The following is a 13,502-nucleotide window of genomic DNA, read 5'->3' as shown; positions in this document are numbered from 1 at the left end:
CGGATCGGAATGTAACGCGGAGGTAAAGGTGGCGCTGTGAACTTTCACCTTGAATTTGATGACGAACTTCCTGCGTGTTTAAATTTTAGTAACCGACAGAGGTTGACCCGTTTCATTTATATCCAGTTTAAAGACATTCTCTTGCGTTTAGTCTTAAAATAAGGGTCAATTTATTAGACTTTAATTTTATGTCTTAACGTCCCCGGCCACAAAAATCCCACAGTGCGCTTAAAAGGTTACAAAGAAAAGACACCTTTAAATATGTTTGGTGTGCATGTCTCGCGTGCCGTGGGGGGGAGTTGGTCACATCTGTCTTTTCATCCCATTGGCACTTTTAAATGGTGCCCTCGGCCTGGAACAATGAGGACTCCGTGTAATGGTGATGAAACAGATGTATATAAAGACCTCGGTTAACTTAATCAGTTTCACAACCACTGCACGACCTCCTCCCGCTTCGAGAAAGATTTCTTAAAGAAGTACCTGATTATTCTGATGACTGGAGCGCGCCTCCATACAACAGAGATGTATTTTAAATTATGCTTTCGTGATTTATCAACTGTTTAGTGTCACAGTGACTTGAATCTGGGCACTATAAAATAACTGACCAAAACGATTAAAGTGTATCGCCTAAAAAGACAAATAATCGCTACTGAATAAAACGTATTAGGTTTTATGCAAGAAAAAAAAAACTATATACTTAATATGATCGAAGTAGTTGTGTAATAAACTTTAGCACGTTTGTTTAATCGGTTAATGAGCTCGTGGAACCTTAAACCGACTTTTGCCGCAAAGTTGTGCGTTTGTAAAGCCTAAAATATTGTATAGCAAAGCGTTTTAAAATAATATTCAAGTTAATGGGACGCTAGGACACTTTCCGGAGAAGAAAATAATAGCTTAAACTGGTTCGTTGGTGTCATCTAGGTGTCCTAGGCTTACCAAGCTGGTCTGCCCAGTTGAAAGTGCTCTAAACTGTGGAGTGTGACCAGCAAACCGTCCTAAACTCGTTTAAACTGTTTTTAAGCGCGGGAGGAGGGGGGGGGGTGTAACTTGATAACGAAACCTATGAAAACAGCATTTCCCAAGTACTTAATCACACCACTGTCTTGTCCCAGATCGGTTGTGCTGAAATATAAATGTTGAGCTAAATTAAGATAAAAAGTTTTCTTAGTCATAGCCGTGTATTAGCTCTGTAAGTGAGCTGCTTCACATCTCCATTGTTCATTTGCCTCGGCTTCGAGCAACCTGTCACATTCTAATAGCTTGAAACGGGCCAAAGAGTCACTCCAGTGCTCGGTTTCTAAATTGTTGTTCCCGTAAAAGCATCTTTTTCCTCCCCTACACGGGTAAATGCCAAGGCAAGTCACGCTAACAGCCGCTGGGTGCAACCCGTTGTCGGGTTTGTTTAGGCGGCCATTTTGTGAACACTGCACACACTGAAGCGAGCGCGCTTTTGTAGCGGGGACGCGCTTTACCGTGCAGACCCTCGCTAAGCGACGAGCAGCCGCGGAGCCGATCTGAGATTAACGGGCAGTGAGGGGGGGTCCCTGGCGAATGCACATCGCTAATTGTAGCGGTGCGACGAAGAAACCCCTGTTTTTAGTTCGTCCGTTTTTCTTTCTTTTTCTTTTTTCATTTAATCACTCTTCTTCTCAGCCCTCCACCCCCTCGCTGCTGCTGCTGCAACCACCGCGAGCGACCCGCTACTATACTGCCGCTGCTGGGCGATGTGATCGCGGTTAGCCTGTGCGCTAGCCGCCGCTACTACCCGACTGAACGCGATTTTTGTTTGAGGAGAGACACCACGTCAGGGCGGACTATCGCGGAGCGACGAGAGGCGGTTGTCACGGTTGCATGTTCTGCTGCTCATTGGACTGGCGGTTGGCCGCGCTGGGGATTTGAAGACGCTCCTGCCGCGCTTATTTGTGCTTTTGGGGGACTGTGAAAAAGAACGACAGATGTGCTGAAGAGGGATTGTAGAGCGACGACGAGACGATAGCCTGCGCGTTTCGTCTCTTTCGGGAGACGATCGTAGCAACCCATCCGAAGGGGTGGCGGTTCGGGGGGGAGGGGGTCGTTTTGCCGGTTTTTCGGTCCGCCCCGGTACCTGTGTGGCGGAGGTTCGGACGGTAGAGGGGGAATACTGGTAATGGCTGCTTCGAGAAGCTGGACACGAAGCTGAGGTAAGACTACAGTTGGTTTCTTAACACGTACAACACTACTACCGTCTTTTTTATGCGAGGGAGACGGATGCTCTCAGAGGGCTCAGCCTGTTCCCTCCTCATTCCTCGCAAGACACCGTGTTCCCGAAGATGCCTGGTGCACAGGCCGGGGTTCTAGACAGGGTATTGGGGACATAGTCGGCTTGTTACTTCATGTAAACTGGGTCAGGATGCAAAAGACCACGGGCAGGTATTTAAACGTTATCCTCCTGTGCCATCCCAACTCATGGCAGCCAGGCTGCTTGTCAGTGGACGTGATTTGCAATTATTAAAACCGTGCAATACATCTGTTTTGAACCATTTCGACTATTAAACAGCTTATTCTGTGAGATAAATACACACAAAAAAGCCTCCGTCAAATCCATTGCAGGACTGGCGTTTGCAGCCATGCACCCATGAACATGTTCGATTATGAGACCTTCAATGCATCTCGATTATCGCTTTTCATTACTCAGATTGATGAGTCAGGTTAGCCCATCACGTTTGTTTTAGACACCCAGCCGTCCTTTAATGGTTGTTTAAGAAAGAAAGAAAATCCCAGAGCATCAGCTCGGCCACAATTACATTAATGCAAAACTGCGGTGTTGCATGGGATGCAAATCTTGTGCACAGAATGCCTGAAAGCTGTCGAAATTTGACAGATATCTTATTGGTTTTCAACGCCTTGGTTAACATATTTACCGTTTGACAAACCATATGACCGTGCTAGGTCATATTTTGTGAATAAAAACGCGACTTTATTCCAGTGATCTCGATTTATAAGGTGACGTTACAGATTTTCCATAATGTTCATACATGCACGAGCGTATTGATTGGAGGGAGATATATGGCCGATTCTTATTACAGTCCACTTCTATAATGCATTTGGATGTGGCACGTTTACCCAGGTCTCTATTTCGCCCAGTGTGTGGATGAATCTGGCTATGCCTACACCCTTCATCTCCATAGCGTTTTCTGCAAGGCTTCTGCTGTGGTGCTGAAGTAGCAATGCCGGTTCAAAATGGACACACATCTGCTTCTGCTCTTCCTTTGCATTTTGCCATCTCGATCAGCCTTTATACTGCATCATTAGACGCTGTCACCTTTAGGAATGGTCTAAACATGCATATTGTCACATTGCATATTGTAGGATTTGTGCTTTGGTTATGGATCAAGTGGCTTTTTTTAGAAAAACAATGGGTGGAATCATTTGGTTTGGAGGTGAATCTTGGATTTAGGCTTCTTTGAGGTGGAAAAAAAGAAATGTTTAATAGGAGACTGTCTCTTTTGAGACATCTCCACAATACTTTTAGTTGCATTATAGGAGCCACCTGTCTCTTAAAATAGTGTCTCTTTTATCTCCCTTTCCTGAATCATCTAATCTTTTTCAAGCGTTTTTGTGCCATTGAGCATGAATTAATCAACCCTCTCTCGTTTCTTTGGGTTTTTTTTGTTTGTTTTGTTTTGGTTTTTTTGGCCCCGTTATTTATTTTTAATGTGTGACAAGCTCTGTTTTTGGATTTCTTTTGGTGTCCATGGCAGAGTGACACGGGGCTGTGAATAGTCCAAATAACTTCATTGTACGAAATCTTGCAACGACTGTAAACGTATTGTGGGGTTATTTTAAATTTCTCTTTTTTTGCTGAAATCATTTGTTAAAAGCTCAGTTCATTTAAAGAGATAGCCAGTGGCTTTACATGTTATATTAGGTATTTTGTGAGCTCTTACAAGGCTTGTTCTCTAACTTTTTAACTTTAGAAGTACAGAATCAAGACTGAAAAGGTGAGTTTTACTATTTTGCCTCAAATGGACACAATATACAGTACTTTATATAACAGAAAGTATTTTCAGATATGTATTCTGCGAGAACTTCCTGGTAGACAGGAATGTAGTTGCCGTTAATGACACATCTCTCATTTCTCATCGCTGACATAAACTAAACTGGGATGGACACAAGCTTGGTAGTCTTTTCGGAGACCACCTGAGGCAGTATTACCCATTCATCTCGCAACATACTCCTAAATTTTATAGCTCTAGGAGGAGAGGACACACACACACTTAAAAATACACAATTTATGTAGACTTTTTTTTTATGAATAACATATTAAGCTACATTTAGGCCCTTCTGAACACTGGAAAGGTCTCTTCTTGCCGTAAACTCATGATGAAAACTGCTGTTTTTTTACCCATAGCCCACCTCCCTATCAGTATTTCAGTCTGTCTGTCCCTGTGTGACTTCGCCCTTACTCAATCAGGACAAATCCCTTCACTCATCAGATGGCATATAGCCTAACACATTGATTTGGATGTGGCTCCTAACAAGCTTTTCCTCTAAATCATGGCTTGCATGAGTGGTCAACATGTGGCTTTATGGATGAAAACAGTATATACTGAAGTACATTCTCCATTGAGACTGTCAAGGCACACAAAGTGTATTGCAAGGTCTGCACATCTTGAAATTTTAGATTACAAACTCGCTCCTGCTGTTCGTCACCGTCTAAACTGCCAGCTGAGGACAGGGTCTTGGTGACCTGGGTCAAGTTTTTTCATTGACTTGAATCGAAGACCAGAAGTAGGTTCATTTGAGGAGAACCACATATTCACAGATTTACATATCAAATTGAGACATTACAAGGAAATTGCATTGGGATATGGAGCAGCGCTTACGGCCTCCATCTTAAACGTTAATTGCTTTGTCTTGTAAGGGATCGTAGTTAAAGCCATTTTCCTCATTCACCTTTTAGTGTCGTCAGTTATCATTGACCAATCCATTTGGTAGCATAGGTCATTTTGAGGTGTATTCATTAATGAATTTAGAAAAAAAAAACAGACATAAACCAGTCCCACCTAGGCTGCAAAATGAGTGTACAAGTAAAATTGGGAATCATATAGACTCTTTAATGTGTTTCATGAGTTGTCAGCGAGCAAGTTGAATGGATCTCTCATGGTGTCATTTGCTAACCACATGAGTAATGGATTGATTTTTTTTTTCCCCCTTTTGCAAATTCAACCCTACGGTTCATAGTCACATTGCAGGACCACAAGTTAATTCAGGTCTATGTGACCCTGTGTTTTAAGCATAAAGTAAAGTTTGCCACCCATAAAAAAGGGCAAACAAGAGCAGACTTCCGGTCAAGAGCAACTTAGCTGGCTTTCTCCTAGCTTCCTTCCATAAGCTGTTGCTGCCTGTCCCTTCCTAATGTAGTTTTCTTCCAGCTTCCCATTTGCTCATAAATTGGTAATGAAAAGCACACAGAGGCTTTGTAGATGTTGAACTGACTTGGTGGATAGCTAGGGTGCGAGAGAGACTAGTAGCTGTAATTTAGCCAGGTGTTGGCGACTTCTGATGGAGGTAGGGAGAAATGGAAAGTTAGATCATCAAAGCACAGATGGTACTCTAACGTAAATCACACAGGACATCTCTTGTATCCAGACCAACCTATAATTTCTTTTGCAACAATATGGATGATAGTTTTTCTGAGTCTGGCTTGGTGCAGGTTGTGATGTGGACACTTTTTTTTCTGTAGGGATAATTTCACTGTTTATGTCCTTTACTGTCTTTCTGCTCTTTCTTGACCACTGCATGCACGTATTAAATAGTAGCCTGGCTTGCTGTGGTGCACCCCTTAGCAGGGCTGGGCGATTTGGCCAAAAACTCATATCTTGGTATTTTTTGGCTGATATGCGATACACAGTATATATCTCGGTATCCTTTACATGTTTTATTTGTATTAACAAAAAAAAAATGTAAATATATACTTTTTATCTGTATTTTTTTAACATCCTTCCCTATTTTGTCCAATAAAACAATGTTTATATTAAAGTCAATGAAAACAGATATAGTGAAAGTAGGCTATGCTATCCATTTAGGTTTGGGCTGATAGACATCACAAAGTTGCGCCGGCATTGTGATGTACCCCCCCCCCCCTCTTTATGAATGCACGATCGCTTTTTAGTTTCACTATCACTTTCGAGATTTGCGATCACACGTGCTCTGTTTATACTATGGAGCGGCAGTACTTCCCGTACATTTTACAAGATTATATGTTTGTCAGTGGTACTGAGGATCTGCAAATCATTCGCCATCATCCTCTGTCATCTCTCCTTAAACCGTGTCTACACCAGATACGAAAGTTGTCGTGTGGTGCCGCACCGGATCAGCTAAAGACTGTCTACACTGGGCGCGACAAAGGGGCCGTTGAAAATCATTTTTAATTTTTGTCAGCACATCATAAATAGAACACGGCAGCAGTTTACTGTAAGAGATTTGTGGTGTCATGCTACGCCACATCCAGTGTAGACAGCATCACTGATTATATGAGTTCTATTGACTGATCTGTATATAATGAATCTCTATTATAGATCAGTGGTTCTATAGTATTTTGTCGCGCTGCTCGCATCCGTTGCAGACATGGTGTTAGGAATTGTTAGTTGTTTTCCTTTGTAAGGTTTCACTCTTCAGGCACACCTCCCCCAATACCCCCACCACCCAAATTTTAAGACATCGCCCAACCCTATATCCATTATCTGCAAAACAGGGGCTAAAATCACATTACATCCTAACATTGTAACATTACAATCTAAAAACAAAAATAATGCTTTTTAAGGCAGAAGTTCAATTCACTAAACTAAAAATAAATGTAAATAAACACAAGAGCACTGATTAATTGCATTTTATTTTTGATTACCCCATTACTGCTATCTGCTATCATTAAACACACTTACTTGTAGGTTAGAATTCTGTCCGAGGTAGCATGTAGACTCTCTGTCAGCAGCACACGAGTCTGTCAGAGCATCTGATGGGGCAAACCGCTTCAAACTAGACATGTTAACTATATCTTAAGCATGTCTCATGTTTAGGACAAATTGTATTATGCACTTTCCCCGCAGTAGCTCACTCTGTGTCCTCTGCTATTATTCAGATGCGCTCGTATCAAACTGCTGTATATAGATATTGCCTCATACCGTATCGCCTATTAAAAATATATCGATATATCGAAACTCGATATACCGCCCAGCCCTGAGCAGCAGTAATGTGTGTGTGACTGAGTCATTCTGGTCTAGTCCCCACCTCTACACGATGCAGCTTTGGTCAGTGTTTGAACCCTGTAAGTTTCAGCAATGCACTTCATTGACCAGATAATGTGGTTTCCAAATCTAGACATTGAAGGCACTATTAGTTAAGCTAATCGTTGTAGAACATAATTAATGGTGCTTGCTAAAGCACAGCCCCCTAAAAATAAGTATTAAAGCAACTCATCTACATTGTTTGTGCCATGGATGTAAATTATTATACTTCAAATCATTTGACTTGTTAATGAGATGTATGCTGTTACATTTCATACCCACGATTTCACAGACAACTCTTAAACCTAGTCCCAGACTAAAATGAAAGTCTGAGCCGTTTCAACTGAAAGAAACTTGTACTGATTAATCTTAAAATATGTCAGTGCCCTTGTTTTGTCTCAAGATGCACACCAGTAAATAACATTTATAAAAATTACTTAAATGTTCTAATTGAACTATGGTCTAATCCTTATTGTCTGTTATGTGAAGGCATGAGTTATTTGATTTTTTTTTTTTTATTTTTATTTTTTTTTTTTTTAAGTTCTCAAGCTTATCTAGGGTCCAGATTTGTCATAGGCCTTATTCACACAGGCAGGAAAAATGTTTATTTTTTTATTTTTTTTTTTAGTAGTAGTACTAATAGTATTTATATATTGCCTATCTGACTCAAATCCATTTTTGTATCCTGAACAGGACAAAAATAACATGAAAACCAATTTTCTCATTCACCTTTGTAAATAGTGAATCTACACTATTTAGTTTTGTCAGTAAAAGCAGCATTGTGGACATGCTAGCAGTCTGAACAGAAGAATTCATTTAGCATATATAGCATGCAGTTTGAACTGTCATATAAATATATATCACCTATCCAACTCATCCATTATTTTGTAGTCTGAATGGAACAAAAAACAAATCAGATTTTTCAGTTTACCTTCGTAAATGGTGAATCTACACAATTTTGTGTTGTCAGTTAGAAAATCATTGTGGACATGCTAGAAAAAACAATAAAAAAAAACTCCCTGGCAAGTTTTGCACATTCACACCCCTTCAGATGATCATAGAAGACATCCAGAAAAGTTTTCTGATGACATATATGGTCTCTTCATATACTGTTGTGCAGAAAAGGCAGGCTATCAATGAATATCCAAGAGCAGTATTTGTGGAAGCAAGCCTGTAATAGCTGGACCTTTCTGCCATAATCTTAGCATTCAGTTTGCATTGTGTGAAGATATAAAGTTATTGTGACACATGTGTGAGTTTCGTCAGTATGCATGTGTGTTTAAGCAGCATCCTCTGTACATGTGTGCGACAAGAGGGAGCTGCTCATCTTCGTGGTGATCTTTTTTCCCTCTCAGCATCCCTGCCTTGCTGACCTGCTTAACACAGCTCTGAGATGGAGAGAGAGTGAGGGTGAATGAGTTTAAACGTATGGAGGAGCAAATCTGGAAGACGGAAAAGGTAAAAGGGAGGTAGAATAAACTCTGGGAGAAGAGACTTCGATAAATCAAGATAAATGGATCTCCTGTTCAGTCGAAAGACTAAAAGGAAAGGTGTAGAGATGGATGTGTGTATGTGTGTCAGAGAGAGAGAAAGTCATTGGTGGAGCTGGATGGGATAAAGATGTTATGAGCTGCTCCCAAAATAGACTTTTCTTCATCATTTTAGTAATCTTTATCCATCCCGTGCAAATCCCTGCACAATGAGAGAATTGTCATTTGAAGACAAGTGTGTGACATGACCACAACATTGAATTCATTTGTTAGTTCCCAAGGTGAAAAAGGCATCATTTCATTGTTGTTGTATATTAAAACTGAATGTAAACCAAACTATTATAACTATTGTGACTTGTAATATATATTGTTTTTAATCTATATATTTTCTTTACATCTTCTGCATGAGTGTCATTGATTAACATATAGCATATGTTAAATACTAGGCCTCCGGCTTCTGTACATTTCAACCTATTCATGCCTATCAAGTCAGTTATAGGTAAAAAAATAATAATAATAATAAATAAATCTTAAATTTTCATTACCACCTTTGCTGTCAACTTGTTTAGAAAGGAGACAACAGACTATCCTAACACTTACTGTATTGATGTATAATCCTCTAGTCAGGTTATTTGGATTATGTTCAAAATTATCAGCCAAAAACTGCCTGATTGGCCTAGTATATAATCTAGTATCGGCCTCAAAATTAAACATTGTTTTTAAATGTTTTATTGAATTTTGCATAGATATTGTAAAATAAATAACTGATTTTATCTCATTTGCTGTTATTAAACTGCATTAATATGTCAGCCACCAGCCATTACATATAAATCGACCACTAATGCAATTATTATTTTTTTCTTTTAAGAAATATTTAATATTATTTAATAAATAAATAATATTTCATCAGGAAGGATATGTTGAATTGATCCTCAAAAAAAGTAACAGTAAAGACATTTACATTGTTACACAAGATTTCTATTTCAAATAAATGTTCTTCTTCTGAACTTTCTGTTCATTAAAGAATCCCAGAAAAAAAATATTAAGCAGCACAACTTTTCAGTAAAAGTTTTCAGTACTACTAATAATAGGAGATGTTTCTTAAGCACCAAATGAGAATATTAGAATGATTTGTCATATTTCTAAACTATAGCGAATAAACTGTGATAATGTGTGAAATGTTGAAGGTGTCTGGGACTGTAATAAATGCAGCCTTGTTGAACACGAGTGGCTGGTGTCTTTTTGAATGATAGTGTATGTTGAAGAATCTTGCCGTTTATTGTGACTACGTGTGAGAAATACATTCAGTCCTACACCTGAATTTCCCCAGTTCAACTTCCTCACATATCATGTATCTCTAGGCAGATACTAATTGAATTGCAAAAAGTCAGTTTGGATAGAAGCTGGATGAACTTGGTCATTTGAACTAGGCTATATGTAGCTTTCGCTTAGTTATGGGTATTTTTGTGATGACGTCCATGTTTTATACTGCCACACCCCGTTGCTATTATTGAATTCACCATGGTGTCAGGTTTACTAGTACTGCATTTGCTGCGGACTTGTCCAGAAAGTTGAAGTTAAGCTTTCTTGACCAACTTATGGTGGTCCAACAACTGTCACTATAGGGCATTGTCAAAAAAAAATGCTTGTTTTTACATTTAGATACTTTGTTTTAATTCATACTTGTGTGTGACGCTAAAGAGAGAAAATTGCATTTGTTATGATCAGTTTTATAGCTTGAGTTTTCTGAATAAGTTGTAAATTCCACTTGTTCTTCCTCTCTCGTACACAGGATTTAGGAATGGCATGGCAGCACTCAATAGGCTTGTATGTCGTGGAATATGGGATGTATTTACATGGCCCATGTCTCTATGGATACGGTGACGTGGGGGTAGTGCGGGGCAGAACAGTATAGGATCCTCATCAGGGACATCGCTGGGTCACTCGCTCTTCAAAGGGAGATGAAAGTGGGTCAGGACTAGGGGAAGAGATGAGAGGAGAAAAGAGGAGAAGGAAGGAAATCAGGAGCAACTGAGAAGATACCACAGTTTTATTTTAGTCTGTTGCACCAGTGTTGATTAGTCAAACTTGTTTAGTGCTTGTAATTATGTCAAGATGTAGCATCAGTTGGTATCACGTGATGGGGTGACAGTAATCGTGGGCAACACAACTGAACCACAATGTGAAGGAATAGTTCAACAAAAATGAAAATTGTTTCATCATTTACTCGCATTCATGTCGTTCCAAACCCATATGACTTACTTTCTTCTGTGGAACACAAAAGAGGATACTTAAAAAGTCAATGGGGTCCAAAAAAACATTGGAGCCTATCATCATGGTGAGTAAAGGCCCGTTTACACCAAGAAAGATAACTATATTAGCGTCCACGTCAACACATGATAATGTTCTGTTTATTATAAGCACATGCTGCAGATATAACGCCTGCCTCTTTAAATTATTGAGCGCTTTAAAGTGGAATGGATTCTGATTGGCTGTCAGTGTTTCAATCATTTATCAACTGTTTTGAAAGTGATTCCAACATTATCATTCCTCTGTGCCGTTGTCGTTAGTAGACTATGCTATTCATTTCATTTTACAACAATTTTTAAAATGATATCGTTATATGACTTTATTTTTGGGTGAACTAGGCTAACACTTGAATACTCTTTACAGCCTTAAATGTAGAATCTTTTAACACATGTTGTGTCCAGTGTTATTTTGGAGTTTATGTGCTATAATAGTATTTATTCTTTTTTCTTTTATTTTATTTTCTTTATTCTTTAAGTTTTTATTATCGTTGAAGTTTTGCAATTTTGTGCTTTTGTCGTTTTTATTTTTTTTTTTTTTTTTTAGCTTTAATTTCTTTTTTAGGTTTAGTAATTTTAGTACTTTAGTACTTTAGAACTCAAACAAATTTTATTTCTGTTAGTTGCCAAGTCAATAAATCTCATTATCATTTAAGTTTTGTGTAATCTAATTTTTATGTTAGTTGCCAAGTCAATAAATCTCATTATCATTTAAGTTTTGTGTAATCTAATTTTTAGGGTTTATTTTATTTCAGCTTTATTTCATGTTTGCCAATCAGGTTCACGCATGCAGTCAGTCTTATGTTTGCCATCAGGTTGTACACCATCTTATGCAGATATTTAGCTGTCTTTTTTGGGCCAATTTTGCCAGTGATAGAAATCTGAAATGTTGCTAACATGTAGGTGATTTAGCTATTCAGAAACTCTGTTTATTTTATATTTCAGGAAAGCCGTAGTTGTAAACTCTTACCCCAAGGCAATGGACGTAGAGTTGAGGTGATCCTAGTCCCACATGCTGGCCTACCTATAGTCAACATCCATCCGGATTGGCCTAGATAACCCATACTTCATACATGGTTTCCACAAATTGTCAAAATGAATACTAGCAAGCTTGGCTGCTTCATCACTTGAATGCAAAAGGCTGGCAGGCTGTGCACATGCATGCATCTCAAGATGTGTGCTTGTGTCCGTCCTTAAACATCTGCATGTGCGTTTTGGTAGCCTATATTTGAAACTAGCCATAGTTAGTAAACTGCATGTGTCCATGTAAAAGACCCTGTTGTCACCATGGGAGTGCGAGACTGCTTCATGCACTGACTGTGACAGCCAAAGTGCCTGTCTGTGTGTGTGCCTGCATGCCTGCACACACCCCTTGCCAGGCTCCATGACTGCTCTAAGCTGGCACAGCAAGAATTAAATAGCCAGAGCTTCTAGAGATTATGCCTGGCTTAACAGAAGCTTAATCACATCGTATGTGCAGTATAGGAGGAATGGGACAGACAGAGGGAAGAGAAAGAAGAGAAGGAGAGGTGGCAGGGGGGCATTAGGTGTTCGTGTGGACCGAGGTCTAAGGATTGTTTTGACAGTTCAAATGTCAGGGGTATATTTGATCCAAAAAGAGGCATAATAGACATCATCTGTCAACTTTATGGTCCTTGTATGTTCAGTAGCACTGCTATTGAAAACCACCTGTATGATAACTATAGAAATCTTTGCAATTGATGCTTTAAAGCTTCAGCTACCAATGACTATTGGACTTTTTCTATTTTAAGAATACCAAAGACTATAGATATACACAGACAGTTCTCGCCTATTACTTATGAATGGGAGAAACTGCAATGCACAATATGGCGGAATAGTCCCGCCTTATGAATAAAACATCCAATCGCTGATTGGTAAAAGTCATTGCGTCACTGCATCTGCGGGTTCCCATAGAAACCTGAGACTCATGCTTATGACTGCAAATGCACATTGGCTGGTCTAGCCTGAAAAATAATCTTTTTTTTTTTTAGCTATTTAAGCATAAGGGAATAGATTAAAGGGTCAGTTCATTTCAGATTTTTTTTTTTGCTGATATGAAATATGTAATTTTATTGTTCAGCAGGCAGTTTTTGAGATTTCAGGATTGCCCCATGCATTTAGGATAGGACTTGGTCTTGTATGCCTGAAATATCTTCCTGGAGCCATTGTAAATATGGCCTCTGAGTGAACAGACTTTCCTAAAAAGGGACTTTGATAATACACGTTAATGCTTGGATGGATGTTACCCAAAACAAGCTATATCCAGACTGACAACGTATTACTTTAGTTCAGTTTATTTGTATAATGTGATGTAATTCAGATATTTGAATATCAGACAGCAATGTAAGCTTGATAAAATGCTGCAGAAAAGGAATTTCGGAGGAGGAGAATGTTATTACATTTTAATGAAAGTTTCATTC

The 13,502-nt window shown here is 39.1% G+C and overlaps 1 protein-coding gene across 1 annotated transcript in view; it reads left to right on the top strand.

Moving 5' to 3' along the window:
- The first annotated feature begins 1,194 nt into the window (after positions 1–1,194).
- The window catches only part of dyrk1b (dual-specificity tyrosine-(Y)-phosphorylation regulated kinase 1B), a 40,549-nt gene continuing 28,241 nt past the window's right edge, over positions 1,195–13,502 (top strand). The window contains exon 1 of the mRNA XM_019081567.2: positions 1,195–2,180. The gene's annotated coding sequence lies outside the window, so the exon portion shown is untranslated. The remainder of the gene's footprint in view (positions 2,181–13,502) is intronic.

Source organism: Cyprinus carpio, chromosome A16, assembly GCF_018340385.1.
Source record: "Cyprinus carpio isolate SPL01 chromosome A16, ASM1834038v1, whole genome shotgun sequence".
NCBI classification, from domain to species: domain Eukaryota; kingdom Metazoa; phylum Chordata; class Actinopteri; order Cypriniformes; family Cyprinidae; genus Cyprinus; species Cyprinus carpio.
This window is presented reverse-complemented; position numbering and strand designations above follow the sequence as displayed.